This window comes from Pantherophis guttatus, chromosome 6, assembly GCF_059756535.1.
Source record: "Pantherophis guttatus breed Tessera chromosome 6, ASM5975653v1, whole genome shotgun sequence".
In the NCBI taxonomy this organism is placed as follows: Eukaryota; Metazoa; Chordata; class Lepidosauria; order Squamata; family Colubridae; genus Pantherophis; species Pantherophis guttatus.
The window spans coordinates 71,596,923-71,616,153 of NC_142068.1; the positions used below are offsets into that span (position 1 = coordinate 71,596,923).

General features: G+C 38.6%; 1 pseudogene across 1 annotated transcript in view; it reads right to left on the reverse strand.

Annotated features, from left to right (window-relative positions):
* Positions 1 to 362: 362 nt before the first annotated feature.
* The window catches only part of LOC132709224 (lipase member M-like), a 38,424-nt pseudogene continuing 19,555 nt past the window's right edge, over positions 363 to 19,231 (reverse strand). The window contains exons 5-9 of the transcript XR_015728544.1: positions 9,401 to 9,488; positions 5,055 to 5,259; positions 3,837 to 3,908; positions 2,266 to 2,331; positions 363 to 898 (exon numbers count right to left, since the gene is read on the reverse strand). The product of XR_015728544.1 is annotated as a lipase member M-like (transcript). The remainder of the gene's footprint in view (positions 899 to 2,265; positions 2,332 to 3,836; positions 3,909 to 5,054; positions 5,260 to 9,400; positions 9,489 to 19,231) is intronic.

Consider the following 19,231-nt stretch of genomic DNA (forward strand, 5'->3'; position numbering starts at 1 on the left):
ACAGTCAAGGTAATCCGATTCAATATAAAATATCAGCTCCCATTGTATCAGCTTTTAATGTTAGTCTAGTTTTCTGGGGAGCTTTTCATATGGATGCTTTCTTTATCCTTTGACAGTCTCCCAGTTTCCCATGGAAAGTTAGGAGATGCCTAACTCCTGTAAAGAAAATCTGCAGCATTATGGAGAGGCAAAAAATGAGGAATACAAAGAGAAGTTCCACTGGATAAGTAAATATGCCCTTACATCATTTGGGAGAGAGACCTTGGCACGTATGGTATGGAATTACTATTGAAATCATCCTATATTATGGGAATCTTTCTATTAACTACTGACTAAGCCGATGAATGTAGCACATATTATGCCAGTGTTCAGATCGGATTTATTTATTTAAGAAAACTTGCAAACCCGCCTACAAGTTAAAAGCCTAGGAAGTTACATTGTTTATAACTTTAGGATCTACATTAAGTTAGCAGTAGGATCTAGACTTAATTCTTCAGTAGGAAAGAAACACACCATGGTTCATAAATAAAACAGAAGGATAAGCAAATTTGAACACAAATCAAATGAACAATAAAGACAGTCAACGTAAACTCAGGAAACAAAAAACACTTGAGTGTCTGGCACTTCCACAGGTACAATGAGAACCGTGGAATTCCAGATGGCTTCATCGATATTTCTCCATCAGGCCAAGGATTACCTTGTATGCACGTTGGGGAGCATCAATGCCCCAAATAAAATCCCAGTGAGACCAATCAGGAATCTCCTTATAATAGACAACATTAGTTGTTCGAAAGCGTAATTGTGCAATTTCCATTGGCCGGCAAACCCAATCTTGTCCTCCAGTCCACATAGCAACTGGCACAGTGATGGCCTCTATCCTGTAGAACGGTGGAGTTGTCTGAGGAAAAGAAAACAGTGTGAGAAAATTAGAAATTCTAATTAGAATTTTTGTTCTAATTAGAACAAAATTCAATACAAGGGGGGGAAATTGAACAAAAGGACTTCTTCTATACAAGAAGTATCCAGAGGAGCCCAAAGAAATTCTGAATCAGGGTAGTGAATTGTCATAGATTCTTTCACTGCATTCCTTGTTTTGCTATAGATTGTGCCAAAATGCAAAAACTCAGACAGGTGCTCCTCAAGATATCAATCATTCAGAGACATCCATTCCTTTTAGTAAGATGTTTTATAGAAAATGGCCATGGACAAGCATAATGAAAAGTAAAAGAAAAAAGAAAAAAAGAGCACAGTTACTATATATTTTCTGCATCCCCATTTCTATTTAGTCCTCTTTGTTATATCGTCTCTGACTCAACCACTTTTAAAATTTTTTATTCTGCACTGTACTTACTGCAGGCTATATCCATATTGTACTTATATTTTAAAGATGCTCAAAGCCCTGCAGAGAATATAGGAACGCTTCTTAATTTCCCTACACCTATCTCCACACTTGTGGGCACTCCACCTGTAGTGATCTCAGAAAAAAAATGTGTGAGTTCTATGTCCTAGACAAAAGATCGGAAAAGCAACAGGCCCAGACAGAGTGACTCCTTCTTGCTTGAAAGCCTGTGCTGAACAATTAGCCCCACCTTAAAACAGCTGTTTAATAAATTACTGTTTTGTCCCTTCTATCATCATCCCAGTTCCTAACAAACCCTGTGTCAGGGAGCTGAATGACTATAGGCCATCTGACATCTATAGTCATGAAGTCCTTTGAGAGGTTAGTGGTGGCCCATTTTGAAAGTCATCATGGATCTGCTGTTAGACACACACACCCCCTTGCAGTTTGCTACTGAGCAAATTGATCAACAGATGAGGCTGTCAATATGATCTTGAGTCCCTGGGGACCTGTGCATGGGTCCTTTTTGAGGACTTCAGTTCAATGCTAAATGCCATCATTCCAGAAATTCTTCACTCTAAAGCAGAAGAAGCAGGTGTAATGTCCTCCCCATATCCTTCCACTTCTATCCCAACTACTTTCCTGAAAACACGTGTCTATTGCTTTCCAATAAACAGAAATTTTTTACTTATGGGGATTTTCCAAAACAATAGGACGTTTTCAAATCAAAAATACTTTCAATTATTTATATCTTATTTTTAGTTACCCAGGATAAAAGTATTTCACAGAATAATCTGGTAGTTTGGCAGAAAGCAATCATTATATTATGAGATTTAGGAATCAAATGTTCATTATTTGTCTTCTTTCCCATGAAAAAATGCAACAAACCCTACATTAAAGAAGTGTCAAAATCCAGCACCACCAACCTGGTTATAGATATCTATGTTCTTCGAGCCATAGTCAAAATATCTGAAAAGCCCACTTTTCATTAACTGGAATAAGAAAGAAAACACAACAGAGACATAAGGAACTATATTTTTCTATTATAAAAATAATAATGAAGTGTAAAGACAAAAATGATGCAGAAATCCTCCAATCATGTTTCGTTACCATTTAAGGGGAGTTAACTCCAATGAGAAGACATCGAGACAACTCACAGTTTTTATCATTTCCATGAAGTTGTTTATTGTCATACAGCCAGCAAAAAATAAAAAAAACAAAACTAGTCAGAACTGGATGTTAAGATATTGGACCTAACTACAGGTAGTCCTTGACTTACAACAGTTTACTTAGTGACTGTTTGAAGTTACAACGGCACTGAAAAAAGTGACTTGTGACAGTTTTTCACACTTATGACCGTTGCAGCTTCCCCATGGTCACATGATCTATATTCGGATGCTTGACAATTGACTCATATTTATGACGGTTGCTGTGTCCTATGGTCATGGGATCCCCTTTTGCAACCTTCTGACAAAGCAAAGTCAATGGGGAAGCCAGATTTCACTTAACAGCCATGTTACTAACTGAACAACTGCAGTGATTCACTTAACAAATATGGCAAGAAAAGTCGTAAAATGGGACAAAACTCACTTAACAAATTTCTCACATAGCAACATAAATGTTGGGCTCAACTGTGGTCGTAAATTGAGGACTATCGGTAGAATACCATGTGCCTTACCAAAGCCACTGTCAGCCATTTTGTTTATGTTAAAAATGGAGGACATTTTTTTCATAAATCTTATATTTTACAACTCAACTCATAGGTTCTACTTTCCCAACTACAAAATGGCCAATAAAAAGCTCAGGTTTTCACTCCAAAGCATTCTGGAATGGTTGCCTTAAAAGATCTTTCTAAAGTTTTATTTTTTTAAAGAAAAACATTTCCAAGTAGTTATCATGAACAAATCATATTTGTACAGCCTTTGGCATGTAAGCCATATGCATCCATGGACATCTCCAGATAGATGGGTGAGTCAAAAAGGTTAAACTCCTTCCCCTTTCCCCCTTTTTTTACATACATTAAGGCTTTGATCATGCAGTCACCCCCTCCCCATCTTTCTTTGATACTCAAGATAACTTAAAAATCAATGTGGCATCTAGGTATCTAAAGAAAACCCATTCACCTTTGGATTAGACAAAATGTGTTCATTGTTTAGCGTATGGCATATCATACATGCACTAGCAATATATATTAACATTTCACTTAGATTAGTAAAACGCAATACAATATAAAAGGTATTCAAGTATATTCTTTTCAGAAGGACTGAGATGTGCAATATTTTTGAAAGACGTTTTCATTAAGCAAATGCTGTCTTCAATTAAGAATTTGCTGAACTGGTTTAACCAGCAGTTAAAGGTATTTACTTACCTTGGTTTTGTCTTATTCTTATTGGAGTTCTCAAAAGAATACTTTATGATTATTTTTACCTGACCATGGGGATTTTTTAATTAAAAGATGACAACGTTTGTTGAATTCAATCATCAAAATGAGCCTTACCTGGCTCAAGTGGATTATGTGTTTTACCGAAGTATAATCTGGGAAATGTGAAATATACACATCAGAACGGCTCTAGAAACAGTAAAGAAAAGACTGTTTAGAAGAATTTTATACTGCAAAAGGCTTCTATGAACTGTACTGCGTAAAAGATGAGAAGCATCTAGGCCTTTTTGTCGTCACGTGCCAAAAGTGGGGGAAGCGTGGGGGGGTCATGCACGCATGTGCCCACACCCATAATTCAATGCCCCCCATGCCCGCCCGCCCATGCACGTGTGACCCCGCCACACTCCCCCCACTTTTGGCACGTGATGGCAAAAATGGACCTGGTAGGCCCATTTTTCGCCCTCCCCAGGCTCCAGAAGCTTTTTTGGAGCCTGGGGAGGAAAAAATGGCCTCCCCACCCCCAGAGGCCCTCCAGAGGCCAGAAATGCCCCTCCCAGAGCCTCCACGCGAGCCCTGTACTTACCTGGCATCCAAAATGGGCCGCATGGAGACTCCTGGGAAGGGAGGGGCAGTGTTGGAAGCATGCATGCACGCTGGAGCTGAGCTAGGGCAATGTTCACATGCCCACAGATATGCGTGCCATAGGTTCGCCATCACGGATCTAGGCTAATCTTGAGCTAATCACTGAGTAATTTCATACAACAGGAAGGGAGGGAGGGAGGAATAGATATCCAGATGAAATAGGAAGATTATGTTTTTATTTACCTTTCACTGTTTAAATGCAATGTGTTTTAAAGTATGACACACCAAAGAATTATCAGCACCATTGGCATTGTTTTTTAATGTTGTTTTCATCCAGAGACTCAGATCATAGAAATACTTGCAAATGTATATCTATATTGTTGAGAATCTGAATCCAAAAGCTCCACACATTCACATACCCTTGCATACTTTCCCAATGCAAATTGAGCTTCCAGGCTAGGGTTAAATTAATAGAATCATAGAATTATGAAACTGAAAGACATCAAAAGGATACCCTTTGTTAAAGACTGAAGACACATCCCGTGTGGTGCTGGACAACACAGTTATCAAACCTCCTGCAACATTTCTGACAACGTCCCTCATTTAAGTCTTGTGGGAACTTTTTTTAGGAAATGTATTTTGTCCTGCAAACTCTTTATCTTGGACTATTTCACTCTTTAACTATATAAGTGTGGGGACATCCTTTAAAAAGCTTCATTTTCTTTAACATTTTGAAAAACTTCATTTAAATACCTTATTTAAATTCTTCAGATTAAATCCAGCAACTAGAGAAAGTGCTTGTCTGCAGAGTTCATCAACCGGCTGCCGTCTACACTGTTGGGCCAGAGCTGTTCTCTGGTGTGGATTCAGCAGAACAAATTCCTTCTTCCCAAATATGAGCTGCAAAACCAAGGAATCCTTTTTCCTGTGAATCTTTCCAATGGCATTCTTAAACAAACTGGCAAATTAAGAATCTTAATATTCTAAAATCCTTAAATTAAGAAAACAGCTGCAGGCTATGTAAATAAGTTTTAGAGATTCTTCCCATTTCAATTATTTTTCCAATTTTCAGATTTATAAAAGATTTTGGCCTTGTTCTTCAGTTTATTTTTTTAACAAAAATATGAATTTGCTATAAAGTTCTATATATTAGAAATTATGGAAGAATAAACTCACCACCTGGGTGAAGGGAAAAGGAACGATTCAAAAAAGGCATGTCCAACCTTTTCAATTGCCTGGGCCACATTGAGTAAAAAGGACCACATATAAAATGTATAATATGGTTAATGTATATATAAATCGCACTTAAACTTATACACCACTTCACAGTCCTCTCTAAGTGGTTTACAGAGTCAGCATATTGCCCTTAACAATTCACATTTTATCAACCTTGGAAGCATAGAAGGCGGAGTCAACATTGAGCCGGTAAGAATCGAACTGCAGGCAGTCAGCAGAATTAGCCTGCAATACTGCATTATAACCACGGCCCCACCATGGCTCTTTTGCACATAATAATGTTTAAAGTTTACAATTTTATGAGACTGCTTTATTAGCTGTCCAGGATCGTATGTGGCATGTGGGCCACAGCTTGAAACGGCTGCTTTAAAGAACTAAGAAACAGTTCTGATAAGAAAACTCAGTGCTACAAATATAGGAATGGGAACATAAAAATAGAACATAAAGATAGAAATAATAGATTAAATAAGAGTTGTAAACTTATAGGCAGAAGAACAACACAGGGGTTTAATTTTGCATAAATAAAACAATTTTGTGTGGTCTTTATAATAAATAAACCTAACAGAAAAAAAAGTTGCTCATGTTAAAAGCAAAATTCAAGAGGAGTATCATGTGCACAAGGTCAAAAATGGAATCAAGTAGATGACACAATAAAACTGGACATTGAAGACAAACTTGAAATCCCTGATGCCTTCAAATCAGTGGTGGGTTGCCCCCAGTTTGGACCACTTCGCAGGAACCGGTAGTAAAACCGGTGGGAGGGCCCGCACACTGCCCCAGATGTCATCATCAGCAATCTGTGCATGCATTGCGAACCGGTGATAAAGGTAAGTAGAACCCACCCCTGCTTCAAATGATCCCGTACCTTAGAATAAACTCAGGATATCCTTCTAAAAACTGCAGAGAAGAATTTGCACTGCAAGGTTTGCAAATATTGCTGTCAGTGCCAAAATGAAGCAGCTCTGAAAGTTGTTTTTTCTTCTTTCATCCTTCTTATTAGTACAGGTAATAATCCTTCCTATTAGTACAGGTAACTAAAAATTGGTATTGGTCTATATATCAGACATGTCAAACTCAAAGCCCACGGGCCAGATCCAGCCCACAGGGTGTTTAGATGTGGCCCATGGGGCTGCCCTGGAGACAGCGAGGGGGCGGCCCCTGCCAGCTCCGCCCACCCCAGCCGCAACTGCATCTTAGACCAAGAAGAAGGAACAGAAGGCCAGTGGCTGGGCTGCCTTCTGGCCTGCTGGATTTGGGTTTTTCTTTTGGTTGCGGCGTATGGCTTGACTGTCGCCGAAATGCAGGAGGGTTTCTCTATCAGCAGGAATTGGAAGCCTGAAGGCCTCTATCTTTGTGGCCATGCAGTTCTAAAATCGATGGGCTGCTGCTAGGGAGGGAAATAGGAAAATAAGGCAAAACAAGCATAGTCTACCATGGTTTATTAATTGCCAAGTTTTCCTCAGGTTTTCCTATCCCTTCCTGGCTATTAAAATCACATTGCTAAGGTCTGTACCGAACACCTGGCTGCAAACTAGGCAGCAGGGGTGTCAAACTCAATTTCATTGAGGGCCACATCAGGGTTTTGTTTGACCTTGAGGGGCTGGGGTGGGTGTAGCCAGGGTGAGCATGGCCAGCTCAATGTCACTCGTGTCGGAGGCACCTGTGGTGGCCTGAGTGCTCTGCCAGGGAAAATGGGCTCCCAAGTTCTGTTTTCAGGTGTGAGGCCTCCTGCAACCGTCTCCCAGTGGAAATGGAGCTGCCTGTGGCCCTCCCGAGTTCTATTTTTGCTGGCAGAGTCACCACAGGTCGGTCCTTCACTGTTTCCAGGGCAATCCTATGGGCCAGTTCTAAGCACCCTGCAGGCCAGATCCGGCCCACAGGCCTTGAGTTTGACACCCCTGGCCTAGCCCATTGTGCAATCCCAGGCCACTTTCTGGAGGTAAGAGGATGTAGTAACAGGAGAGGGCTGAAAAATTGCTCCATTATTTATTGTTGCCTCTAGCAGCAATAACTATGTTCTTTCACATATTTGCTAGCAGCCTGCAAACTGTGAACTTCCCTTTCCCCCTGGGGGAAAGAATTCAGAAGTGCTAGATTGATTTTTCCTGCTAATTACAGTATATTTGTATATTTGTATTTAAGGAGCTGTGAGAAAAAGATGTGTCTGAAAATTAAAGGATGTCAGGATTGAGCTGTGAGACAGGAAAGGAAAGTGCGCCATTAATATTCTGACCTGAAACCTGCATGCTCTCAGGGCCCAAAATTTATCTTCATTCTTCATAGGTAGGTATTGTGGATTAACTAAATTCTTCTGGATTCTGGTTTTAAGATGAGTATCTTGAGCTAAGGAGGCCTTTGACCTTCTTCTTAAATACATAATAATAAAATAATGAGAACTAAAGACTTGAAGCGAAGGCAGATTAGAAAGAACAAGACCTTCAATTCCCTTCCTGCTAAGAGTTCCTTAATAAGGTTTGCTCTTCCTTCCTAACATCAATAAAGGTGGTTTTTCCGGAAAATGTGTGAAGAGCTACAATTAGTGATTTAACTATGTTTTCCTTTTGGCTGTTTTTTAATTTATATAATATATGTTTAATTCGGGTAGCTTGGAGAGGCAGAAGTGACCAACATGGAGGCTGCACCTTGCTCTCCAGATATTTCTCCCCTGCAAATCTCTGGAGAGGAGAAGGAGGGGGTGGCAGAGCTACGTGAGGGAGGGCTGCCCCAACAAGCCAGCATCCTTACCACACACAGTTGGAAACAGAGATTCCCTTTCTAGAAGGGCCAGCCTCCCTTGTGCAGGATTGGGGAGCGCTGTTCCCCTGCCTCCTCCTCTTGCTCTCTAGAGGTCTGTCAAGGCAGAAGTTGGACTCAGAGTAAACTGTATTAATATTTAAGACAGAATTAAAATACATTTGTAAAATGTAACTAGCATCTAAAACTGAGATCCAGGATAAAACATAATGTATTTTTTTTTAAATTTGATTTATATGCCACCCTTCTCCGGAGACTCAGGGCGGCTTACAATGTGCTAAGCAATAGCCTTCATTCTTTTGTATATTTATACAAAGTCAGCTTATTGCCCCCACAAACTGGGTCCTCAATTTACCTACCTTAGAAAGGATGGAAGGCTGAGTCAACCTTGAGCCTGGCGAGATTCGAACCTGCAGTAATTGCAGGCAGCTGTTCTTAATAACAGGGTGCTTTAGACCACTGTACTACCAAGGCTCTTGTTTTTGGAGTATAAGACGGCCTCCCGACTCTCAGCTGATTTGCTCTCAGCTGTTTTGCAGAGGGCTCTGCTGCTTGCTGCAAAGATGTAAATTGCTGGGAGCAGATTTTTTTTTCCTTATGTTAATCAAGCTATGCTGAAAACGAAACTGAAATTAAAGCAGGCTGTTTGCTGTTTGCTGTTTGCTGCAACGAGGCAAAATTGCTCAGAGGCAGAGGGAGATTTTTTTTTCTTCTTTTCCTCACCAAAAAAGGTAGGCGCGTCTTATACTCCAGTGCATCTTATACTCTGAAAAAATTGGTATATGAAATTATAATGTAAAGGAGGGACTTCTGGTTGGTGATTCGTGGCGACATGGTTGTAGGAGTGTGATCTCTGCTCCCCAACCCCGTTTCTCGCCATGCTTTGGGGACCCCAAGGAGCTCAAAGCCCGGAGAGAGGGAATCAGGCAAGCGGGAAAGCGTAGAGCAAACACTCCCTGCTCGACCGGACGCCAACACAAGTGCGTCTGTCATTTAATGGCAGACTTGAGGTCACGATATGCCAGCAAAGAAACGGGAAGCAAAGAAGAAGATCGGAGGAGACAGTGCTAGACAAGGAGATTTTTATCTTCCCTGATCACTGGAGAGACCAAATCGGAGAGGAAGTGAGGTCGACCACGTCGGGCAAAAGGACTCGCAGAAGGGAACCGAGTGGCAACTGGAGGAAAGGAGAACCAACTGAAAAAGTGGAGAGAACTGACAGGTCAGCACGGAAGAATAAGAAGAGTGTCTTAACAGAGCTGCGGCCCAAGAGAAAGATCGGTGGGATGCTGTAAGTAACAATAAAGTGGGGGGGGGGAACACCTAGCTGTCATGGAGAGATTTAATGGAGAGTTAGACTGACGGAGACCCAGGCGGAGATCGAGGAGGAAAGAGGCAGGAAACACGGCCATTCTAAGGAACTGATGGCAGCAGCAACAGAAGAGTGACTAATAGACTAATAAAACGGAGAAGGGCATATCAAGAGTACAGCTAATTAACTTTGATAAATTGGAGAAACTGATTTTGAAAGAAATGACAAGCTTTGCTTCAACAGTATTAAAAAAAGGAAAGAAGACGACCTCTAATCCCACAATCACTATGACCTCGTCTGCAACTCAAAGATCGATTGAAGGACTATCTAAAGCAGAAAAATCCGTGGTTATTCCAACAATGCAGGCTATGCAATCTACCTGACATTAATCCAAGAAACAATGATGAAAATGCAGGAGAAAATGTCCAGCAATCACGAGGAGTTGAAGATGGATATCCAAGCTCTAGACTATAAGATGAATGAGATACAAAAAACGATCCACGATAACAAAAGATAAAGAAAGTGGAAACAAGGATGGAACAAAATGAGAAAAAGCTCGAATCAGTTGACCAGAAATTGATGGCGCAAAATAGAGAATTAGAGGATTCGATTATTCAGTTAGAGATGGACCGGGCGGCTTTTTACTTGCGATTTCAAAATATCGCAGAAGGCAAAGCAGAAGATCTGGGGCAAGTGATGGCAGAACTGATTGCGGAAGCCCTACAACAAGATAAACAGCAAATAATAAATGAGTTGGATGAAGTCTACCGGGTGCAGACCAACTACGCTAGAAGGAATAAGTTGCCAAGGGAGGTCCACATCAGGTTCACCAGGAAGAAAGTTAGAGATATACTGTACAATGTAACGAGGGAGGAGCCAATGATATACAAGGGGAAGAAAGTGACAACATTGAAGCAAGTCCCTAGGAGGGTAAGGGAATTAAGAAGGGACTATCGCTTCCTAGCCATACAATTAAATAAGAGAAATATTTTATTCAGATGGATTCTGCCGGAAGGTATGTTAATTACATGGCTAGGGGGAAAAAAATCAAGATTGACAGTCTAGTAACTGAGCAAGACTTCCTTGATCAGCTGGTAGGGATGGAGGAAGAGCAGAGCAGCAAGGAAGAAACTGGAGCAGCAGTCCAAGAAGAGGAAATTCCCTCCCAATGAGAATATAGCAACATCTGTATAGTGGGAGATTTCAATGGGATAGCGGACTCTGATAAAGATCACAGGAGCGGCAAAGACAAAAAAAAAAGAGACAAGCTACCCAAAATCTTTTTTGATCTAATGGAAGAAATGAACTTAATAGATATCTGGACGACCCTACATCCAGACGAAAGACAATATACTTTCTATTCGAACCCTCAAATATCATGGTCTAGAATAGATATGATGTGGGTTAGCAAAAAACTGGGATTAGAAATCGATTCCGCAGAAATTACACCAAACATATGGGCAGACCACAACCCCCTAGAAATTAAGTGGAGGGTTTCACAGAGGAAAAAGTTGAGGAGATGGAGATTAAATACACAACTTCTAAGGGATAAAGAATACATAGAAAAAACCAGGGGAGAATTAAAACTATTTTTCAAAGAAAATGAGAATCAAGAAACAGCCCGAACAAACATATAGGGCACAATGAAGGCATATTTAAGTGGCTTAACAATATCATACAACGCATATAAAAATAAAAATAAAAAGCGGAAGGCTCAAACTGCCCTACAGGAAGAACTGGGGAAAGTGGAAAAGAAGCTGCAGCAAAACCCAGGAGACAAGGTGACAAAAGAGAATTGGACAATGTTAAGACATAAATTGAATTTACTAGACCAGGATTTGGCTTATAAAATAAAACAATCGAAACAATATTATTTTGAAAACACCAACAAACCCGGCAGATAGTTGTCCTACAAATTAAAGAAAGAAAATGAAAAACGGAGTATTCATCAATTGGAAGACAAGAAGGGAAACCTACAAAATAAAGAAGAGGATAAGCTTGAAATTGCTCGTGAATCTATACAGAACTCTATAAAGAGGATGAAGTTCCTAGAGAAAGGATTATGCAGAATCTTTCAGAAAATGAACCAGTATTGATAGGAGAAGAGGAGAGGGAGGAGTTGAATAGAGAGGTCATGATAGAGGAATTGAAGATGGCAATTTCCAGATTGAAGAATAATAAATCACCAGGTCCGGACGGTCTCCCAGGAGAACTATACAAAAAACTGGAGGATATATTATTACCAAAATTATTGGAGATTTACAACAAGGCGCTATTGGATGCCAAAACACCTGATTCGTGGAGGGAAGCGTATATCACATTGCTACCAAAAGAAGGTACCGACTCAAAACAAATAAAAAATTATAGACCAATTTCCCTTTTAAATTCGGATTACAAAATTTTCATGAGCATAATGGCTGAAAGAATGAAAAGAATATTAAATATTATGATACATACAGATTGGAACGGCTTCCTCCCTAGCAGACAAATAAGGAATAATATATGAATAGTCATTGATACTCTAGAATATTACGAGGCCCACCCTGAAAAGAAAATGGCATTAGTTTTTCTAGACGCCCAAAAAGTGTTTGACAACTTAAATTGGGAGTTTATGATTGAACAAATTAAAATGATGAAACTTGGAATGAACTTTGAGAGAATAATAAAGACAATGTACAATAAACAAAGGGCGAACATAATATTAAATGGAGATATGACTAAATCATTCCAGATAAAGAAGGGAGTAAGACAAGGATGTCCACTATCACCATTATTATTCATTATGGCCCTGGAAGTATTGTTAAACAGGATTAGAAACAATAATGAAATAAAAGATTTGAAGATTAGGAATGAGGAATATAAAATGCAGGCCTTTGCTGATGATGTAGTGTTGATTGTGGAGGAACCTTTGGAATTGGGCTAAAAAATTTTGGAGGAATTAGGTAGATATGGAAAGATGTCCGGATTTAAATTAAACAAAGCCAAAACTAAAATGTTGGTTAAGAATTTGACAGAAAGGCAAAAGGAAGAAGTAGAAAAGATAACGGACTTACAAATTGTTAAAAAAATTAAATATCTAGGAATTTGGATAACATCAAGATGTTCAGCCCTGAAAGAGGATAATTACGTACCCCTGATTAAAAAAATTAAACAAGATTTGGAAAGATGGGGAAACTTGCAACTATCTCTTTTAGGTCGGATAGCTGCAATAAAAATGAATACCCTGCCCAAGTTATTATACCTATTTCAAACTACGCCGGTTAACCTTGATAAAAAGTTTTTTCTAGAATTGAATAAAATCACAAGGAAATTTGTTTGGGGAGGGAAAAAACCTAGAATCTCATTTCTTTTTTTTTTTTTATTGTAAAAGTTTTACAATTACATTTTCACCCCATTTTCGCCCCCCTAACCCACCCCAAACTCCCCAACCCACCCTCCCTAACCCCCCCAACCCTCCCCTCCCCCCGGACTTCCATAGAATGTACCCCATCATTATCCCCTTTATATAAAAAACCTTGAACCCCCCCAACCCCCATATCATTTTTCATCTTCACATAGTTCAAATATTTCTATCTTAATATAATATAATACTATCAATGAAAAGCTATTTGATACTTCCTAGTTTGATATTTGTTCTGCACATAATCTATCCACTTTTTCCATTCACATTCATAAGTCTCTTGTGAGCGGTCTTTTAAATATGCTGAAATCTTCGCCATCTCAGCGAAACTGGCCATCTTCAAAATCCATTCTTGAACAGTAGGCAAAGCTTCATTTTTCCAATATTTACCTATCAACAATCTCGCTGCTGTAATCATATACAAAATCAACTTTGTTTCATCCACTGTAAAACCCTTAGCTATACCCAATAGAAACAATTGTGAAGAAAATTGAATTTTTTTCTTCAAAACATTCTGCATGACCCACCAAATTTTTATCCAAAAAGCCTTAACTTTCTTACAGGTCCACCAAATATGATAATATGTAGCATCTGTACAATCACACCTCCAACATTTTGGCTGAACATTAGGGTACATACACGACAATTTCTTAGGGTCTAAATGCCATCTATAAAACATTTTGTAAAAATTTTCCCTCAAATTCTGCGACTGTGTAAATTTAACATTCTGAACCCAAATTTTTTCCCATGTTTCCAACATCACTGGTTCTTCAAAATTTTGTGCCCACTTAATCATACAGTCTTTAACTAATTCAGTTTCTGAATCCCTTTCTAACAAAACATTATAAAGTCTTTTAATATGCATTGGACCTTTCTCTTTTATATGTCTAACCAGTTCTTCCTCATGCAACATAATACCAATTTTTTGGTCCTCTTTCCATCTCAATTGTAGTTGATTATATTGAAGCCAAGTTAAGTTAATCCCTTCGTCCAACAGTGTCTGTAATGTCTTCAACTGCCATCTGCCCGCATCTGTAAAAAGAACCTCTTTGTATAAAAACCCCCCGAGTGACATTATATTTGTATTCCACATAATATGATCAAGATCCAGCCATAGCGGTATTTTATAATCCCATTTGAATCGGTGCTTCTTCCAAACTCTCATCAAAGAATCTCTAAGTATATGGCTTTTGAATACTTTATCCACTTTGTTATCATAGAATAAATAAGCATGCCATCCAAATTCAAGATCAAAACTTTCTATGTTCAGTATTCCAGTCTTTTTCCTTCCAAACCAATCACTTGCTAAAGTCAAAGCTGCTGCTTCATAATATAACTGTAGGTTTGGAAGTTTAAGACCTCCCCTTTCTGGAACATCTTGCATGATTTTCAATTTCACTCTCGGTTTTTTCTCGTTCCAGACAAACTTATTCACTCCAGTTTGCCAGACTTTCAGTTGTTTATCACTTTTAAGCACCGGAATCATTTGAAACAAAAAAAGAAATCTTGGCAAAATGTTCATCTTAACTGCTGCTATTCTCCCAAGTAAAGACAGCTGCAGTTTTTTCCACATCTCCATATCTTTCTGTACAGCTCGCCACAGTACTTCGTAGTTATTTTGAAACAATTTAATATTTGATTCTGCAACCTGAACTCCTAGATATTTAACCTTTGGTACAATCTCAAAACCTGCCTTGTTTTCAAATTCATGTCGTCGATCTTGTGTCATATTTTTAACTATCATCTTAGTTTTTTTCTGATTCAATCTAAAACCTGATACTGTACCATAATCTTGTATAATGTCTTTCATCTGGATTATTGATTCTATCGGCTGTGTTAGGGTAACAACCAGATCATCTGCAAATGCCCTTATTCTGTAATCCTCTTGCCTTATCACTATACCTTTCAAGTTATTCAAATCCCGTATTGTGTTCAACAAGACTTCTAGTGTTAAAATAAATAACAATGGGGATAACGGACAGCCTTGTCTGGTCCCTTTTTCAATATTGAACTCTGATGTCAAACTTCCATTAATAATAATCTGTGCCTTTTGTTCTTGGTAAATTGCTGAGGCCGCCTGTATAAATTGGTCTCCAAATCCCATTTTTCTTAAAGTCTTTAGTAGAAAATTCCAATCCACTCTATCAAAGGCCTTCTCCGCATCCAAGAAAACCAGCACTGCAGAGATCTGTTTATTCTTCTCAAGATATTCCAATAAATCTATAACTTGCCTTACATTGTCCTTCATGTATCTGCCCTCTATAAATCCCGCTTGGTCATCGTGAATCACCTCTTGAATTACTGGCATCAATCTGTTGGCTAATACTTTTGCATAAATTTTATAGTCATTATTTAAAAGAGATATTGGTCTATAATTTTCCGGTTTTTTAGGACCTACTTGTTCTTTTGGTATCAAAGTAATATATGCTGATTTCCATGATGGGGGTATTTTACCCCCTTGTTGTATATTGCAAAATAAGTCTCTAAGTTGTTCCACCATTTTTGCTTGTAAAGTTTTATAATACACTGCAGTCAATCCATCTGTTCCAGGAGCTTTAGCTGTTTTCAATTGTTTAATTGCTGCGATTATTTCCTCGACTGTTATAGGATAATTCATTCTTTCTTTTTGTTGGCTAGTAATTTTTGAGACTCTTTTCTCTTCTAAATATTTTTCTATAAGTCCATTCTGTATATCTTCTTTAGCATATAATTTAGTGTAGTAGTCTACAAAGACTTCTTTAATCAGTTTTTGTTGAGAAATTTCTTTCCCTCCAATATCAATACTCTCAATAGTCCGTATACTCTGCTTCTTCCTTAAGGTGTAGGCGTAGGTTTCTAGTGAATGAATTGCAAAAGCAAGAAATACCATTCCAGTGGGATGCCCCAACTGGTATAATTTTGAAATATAATGGAGAGAGACACCGATTGAATACTTTTCAGAAGGCGGAATATTTTTACTATAATATTCTTAAAGAAAGATCATCATCCCCACGTACATCTACAATGTTGGAGATAAAAAGTGATAAGGAAAAGCAATCTCAGCATGAGAGGAAACAACAGTCCAAGCAGATGGAATTAGTGGAAATGCAGGGAGCTGTAGGAGGAGGAGGTCTTATGGAGGAATCCCTGTTAGAATCTTCACCAATTTTGTCAACAAGAGATGCTGCTTTGGATCTAGCTCGGATGCCTGAAGTTAAGGACCAGCGTATAACTCGTGCAATTTCCAAGCAAATAAAAGAAAAACAACAACAAGAAAGTCAATATAAAAGGGGAGCTAAAAGCACCACACAAAGTGAAGCCATGGGGGGAGCAAGGCCGAAGACCTCAGAAGAAGCTAGGCAAGGCAGCTCATCGCTTCAGAAAGGTCAAGATGACAATTAGGCTCTTATCTTGGAATGTTAACGGATTAAATTCACCACAAAAAAGAATCTCATTTCGATCATTACAGGACAATAGAAGTAGGGGAGGATTTGGACTCCCAGCATGGGAAATTTATTATAAAGCAGCCAATTTAGTGTGGATAAGGGAATGGGTCACTTTAGAAAATAAAAGAATTTTAACCCTGGAAGGGCACGATCTACAGAGAGGTTGGCACGTGTATTTATGGGATAAGGAAAAGAAGAAAAAAACATACTTTCACAGGCATAAGATACGGGACACTTTATTACAAACCTGGAAGGAAATTGGGCAAAAACAATATATGAAGGTCCCAAATTGGCTTTCAACAATGGAAGCTATAATATACCCCAATGCGCTAGGCGTTGATAAAATGTTTAAGTACAAGGATATTGATAAACCCAGGAAAAGATATTAGGAGATGAACATAGACTCTGCAAAGCAAGGCCAATAAAATAAATCCATAAAATTAACTTTCTTGAAAATAACTAGGTCCATGAAATGCTTTCTTTGTTATTTCACATCATTGTTTTTGTAATTTGTATCACCTCATGGAAAGCTCTCATGTCTGACCTCATATGTGCCAATAGAATATATGTTTAACTCATTCATATATAATTCCTTCTCATTCTACCCTCAATTCAGGAATTCATCTCAGAAATCAATGAGGGTGGGGAAGGAGACTTCAACTTTTCATTCTGAGTTTGATGTCATCACAAGTGTGACATAATTTAAAAAGGGATTCCAGCTGGCTTTAATAAAAATAATTTTCTAAATGGTGAGAGAGGCTGTGGGATTAGCAACCTTGAATTAAAAATGATACTGGCTGGGCAAAGATATATGCATCATGAGTAAGGTGACCAGATTTTAACATTGGTAAAGAGGGACATTGTGGGCGTGGCTTATTTTGTGGGCGTGGCTAGCTGGTCATGTGACTGGGTGGGCGTGGCTAGCTGGTCATGTGACCGGGTGGCCATGGCTATGTCTATAGGGTAAGGTGAACAGATTTTAACATTGGTAAGAAGGACACCATTGTGGGCGTGGCTTATTGTGTGGGCGTGGCTTGGAGGCCATGTGACTGGGTGGGCATGGCTACCTGGTCATGTGACCGGTGGCCATGGCTATGTGTATAGGGACTACTCAGAGGGCTGAAAAGTCATTTCTGACAGGTCCTCACACTTTTGACTGGTCCTCACACTTATGACCATCCTCACATTTATGCCCGTGCAGCATTCTTAACAACCATGTCACTCATTTCACAACTGCTTCTCTTCAACAAGGTGACAAGATAGGGCAAAAATGTAAAATGTGAGGACAGTCGTAAGTTCGAGGACTGGTCAAAAGTGTGAGGACCAGTCAAAAATAACTTTTTCAGCCCTCTGAGTAGTCCATATGCACAAAAGGACTAACCAGAGGGCTGAAAAAAGTCATTTCTGACAGGTCCTCGCACTTTTGACTGGTCCTCACACTTATGACCATCCTCACATTTATGCCCGTGCAGCATTCTTAACAACCATGTCACTCATTTCACAACTGCTTCTCTTCAACATGGTGACAAGATAGGGCAAAAATGTAAAATGTGAGGACAGTCGTAAGTTCGAGGACTGGTCAAAAGTGTGAGGACCAGTCAAAAATAACTTTTTCAGCCCTCTGAGTAGTCCATATGCACAAAAGGACTAACCAGAGAGCTGAAAAAAGTCATTTCTGACAGGTCCTCGCACTTTTGACTAGTCCTCACACTTATGACCATCCTCACATTTATGCCTATGCAGCATTCTTAACAACCATGTCACTCATTTCACAACTGCTTCTCTTCACCATGATGACAAGATAGGGCAAAAATGTAAAATGTGAGGACAGTCATAAGTTTGAGGACTGGTCAAAAGTGTGAGGACCAGTCAAAAATAACTTTTTCAGCCCTCTGAGTAGTCCATATGCATTAAAGGATTACAGCAATAGAGAGGGATGAAGGAATGGAAATTAGAGTAGGAGTGAGGGTAAGAGAGGGAGGAAGAGAGGAGGAGAAAGAGAAAGAAAGAGGAAGTAGGGAGGAGAAAAAGAGGGTGGGGGGAAGAGAAAGTAAGAAGGAAAGAAAAGAGAGAGGTGGTAGGTTTGAGGAGAAAGATTGCTGTACAATAAAAAAGATGAAAGGGAAGAAAGCCAACCCCAAGCAAATATAAAGATATTAAGATAAAGAATGAATTGTTAAACTTTAAAGAATAAAAGAGAACAAATATGAATAAATAGCAATAATTAGAAACACACATACAAACATACAATGTATTTTCTTTGAACAGAATATTTGGCTGGTTCACAAATTTAAACAGCGTTTAGTCATTTCAATTAAATTTACAATTTCTATATTTCCTTTTTGCCATATTTATTCCTCATCTATTTTTTTAAAAAACCAATATTACCCTTCATCCTCATCTCTAATCTTAATCAAATTCAATTTTTCCCTTCTATTCTATATTATACCCCTTCCCATTGTCATCTATTTTTATATCCATCCTCACATTGTTTAATTATGTAATTATGTAATACAGTTGTTTAATACAAATTCAACATTTTAATATAAATCAATTAGTTATAAAACTATCTTTTTTGTATATTAATCAATATGAACATGAATATTCCAATTATTTCCATGCAATCCAATTTCTTACAAATCAATTAATTATATTTACCAATAATAATAAACCAAATAATTTCTCCCATATATTCCTCCGAACCACAACTTAACCATTTCTGCTTTCAACACAATATACAATTAATAGTATCTCAATTATTACAATTCCCTAGTTAAATACAGCTTTTTTTCCTTTGTGTTTT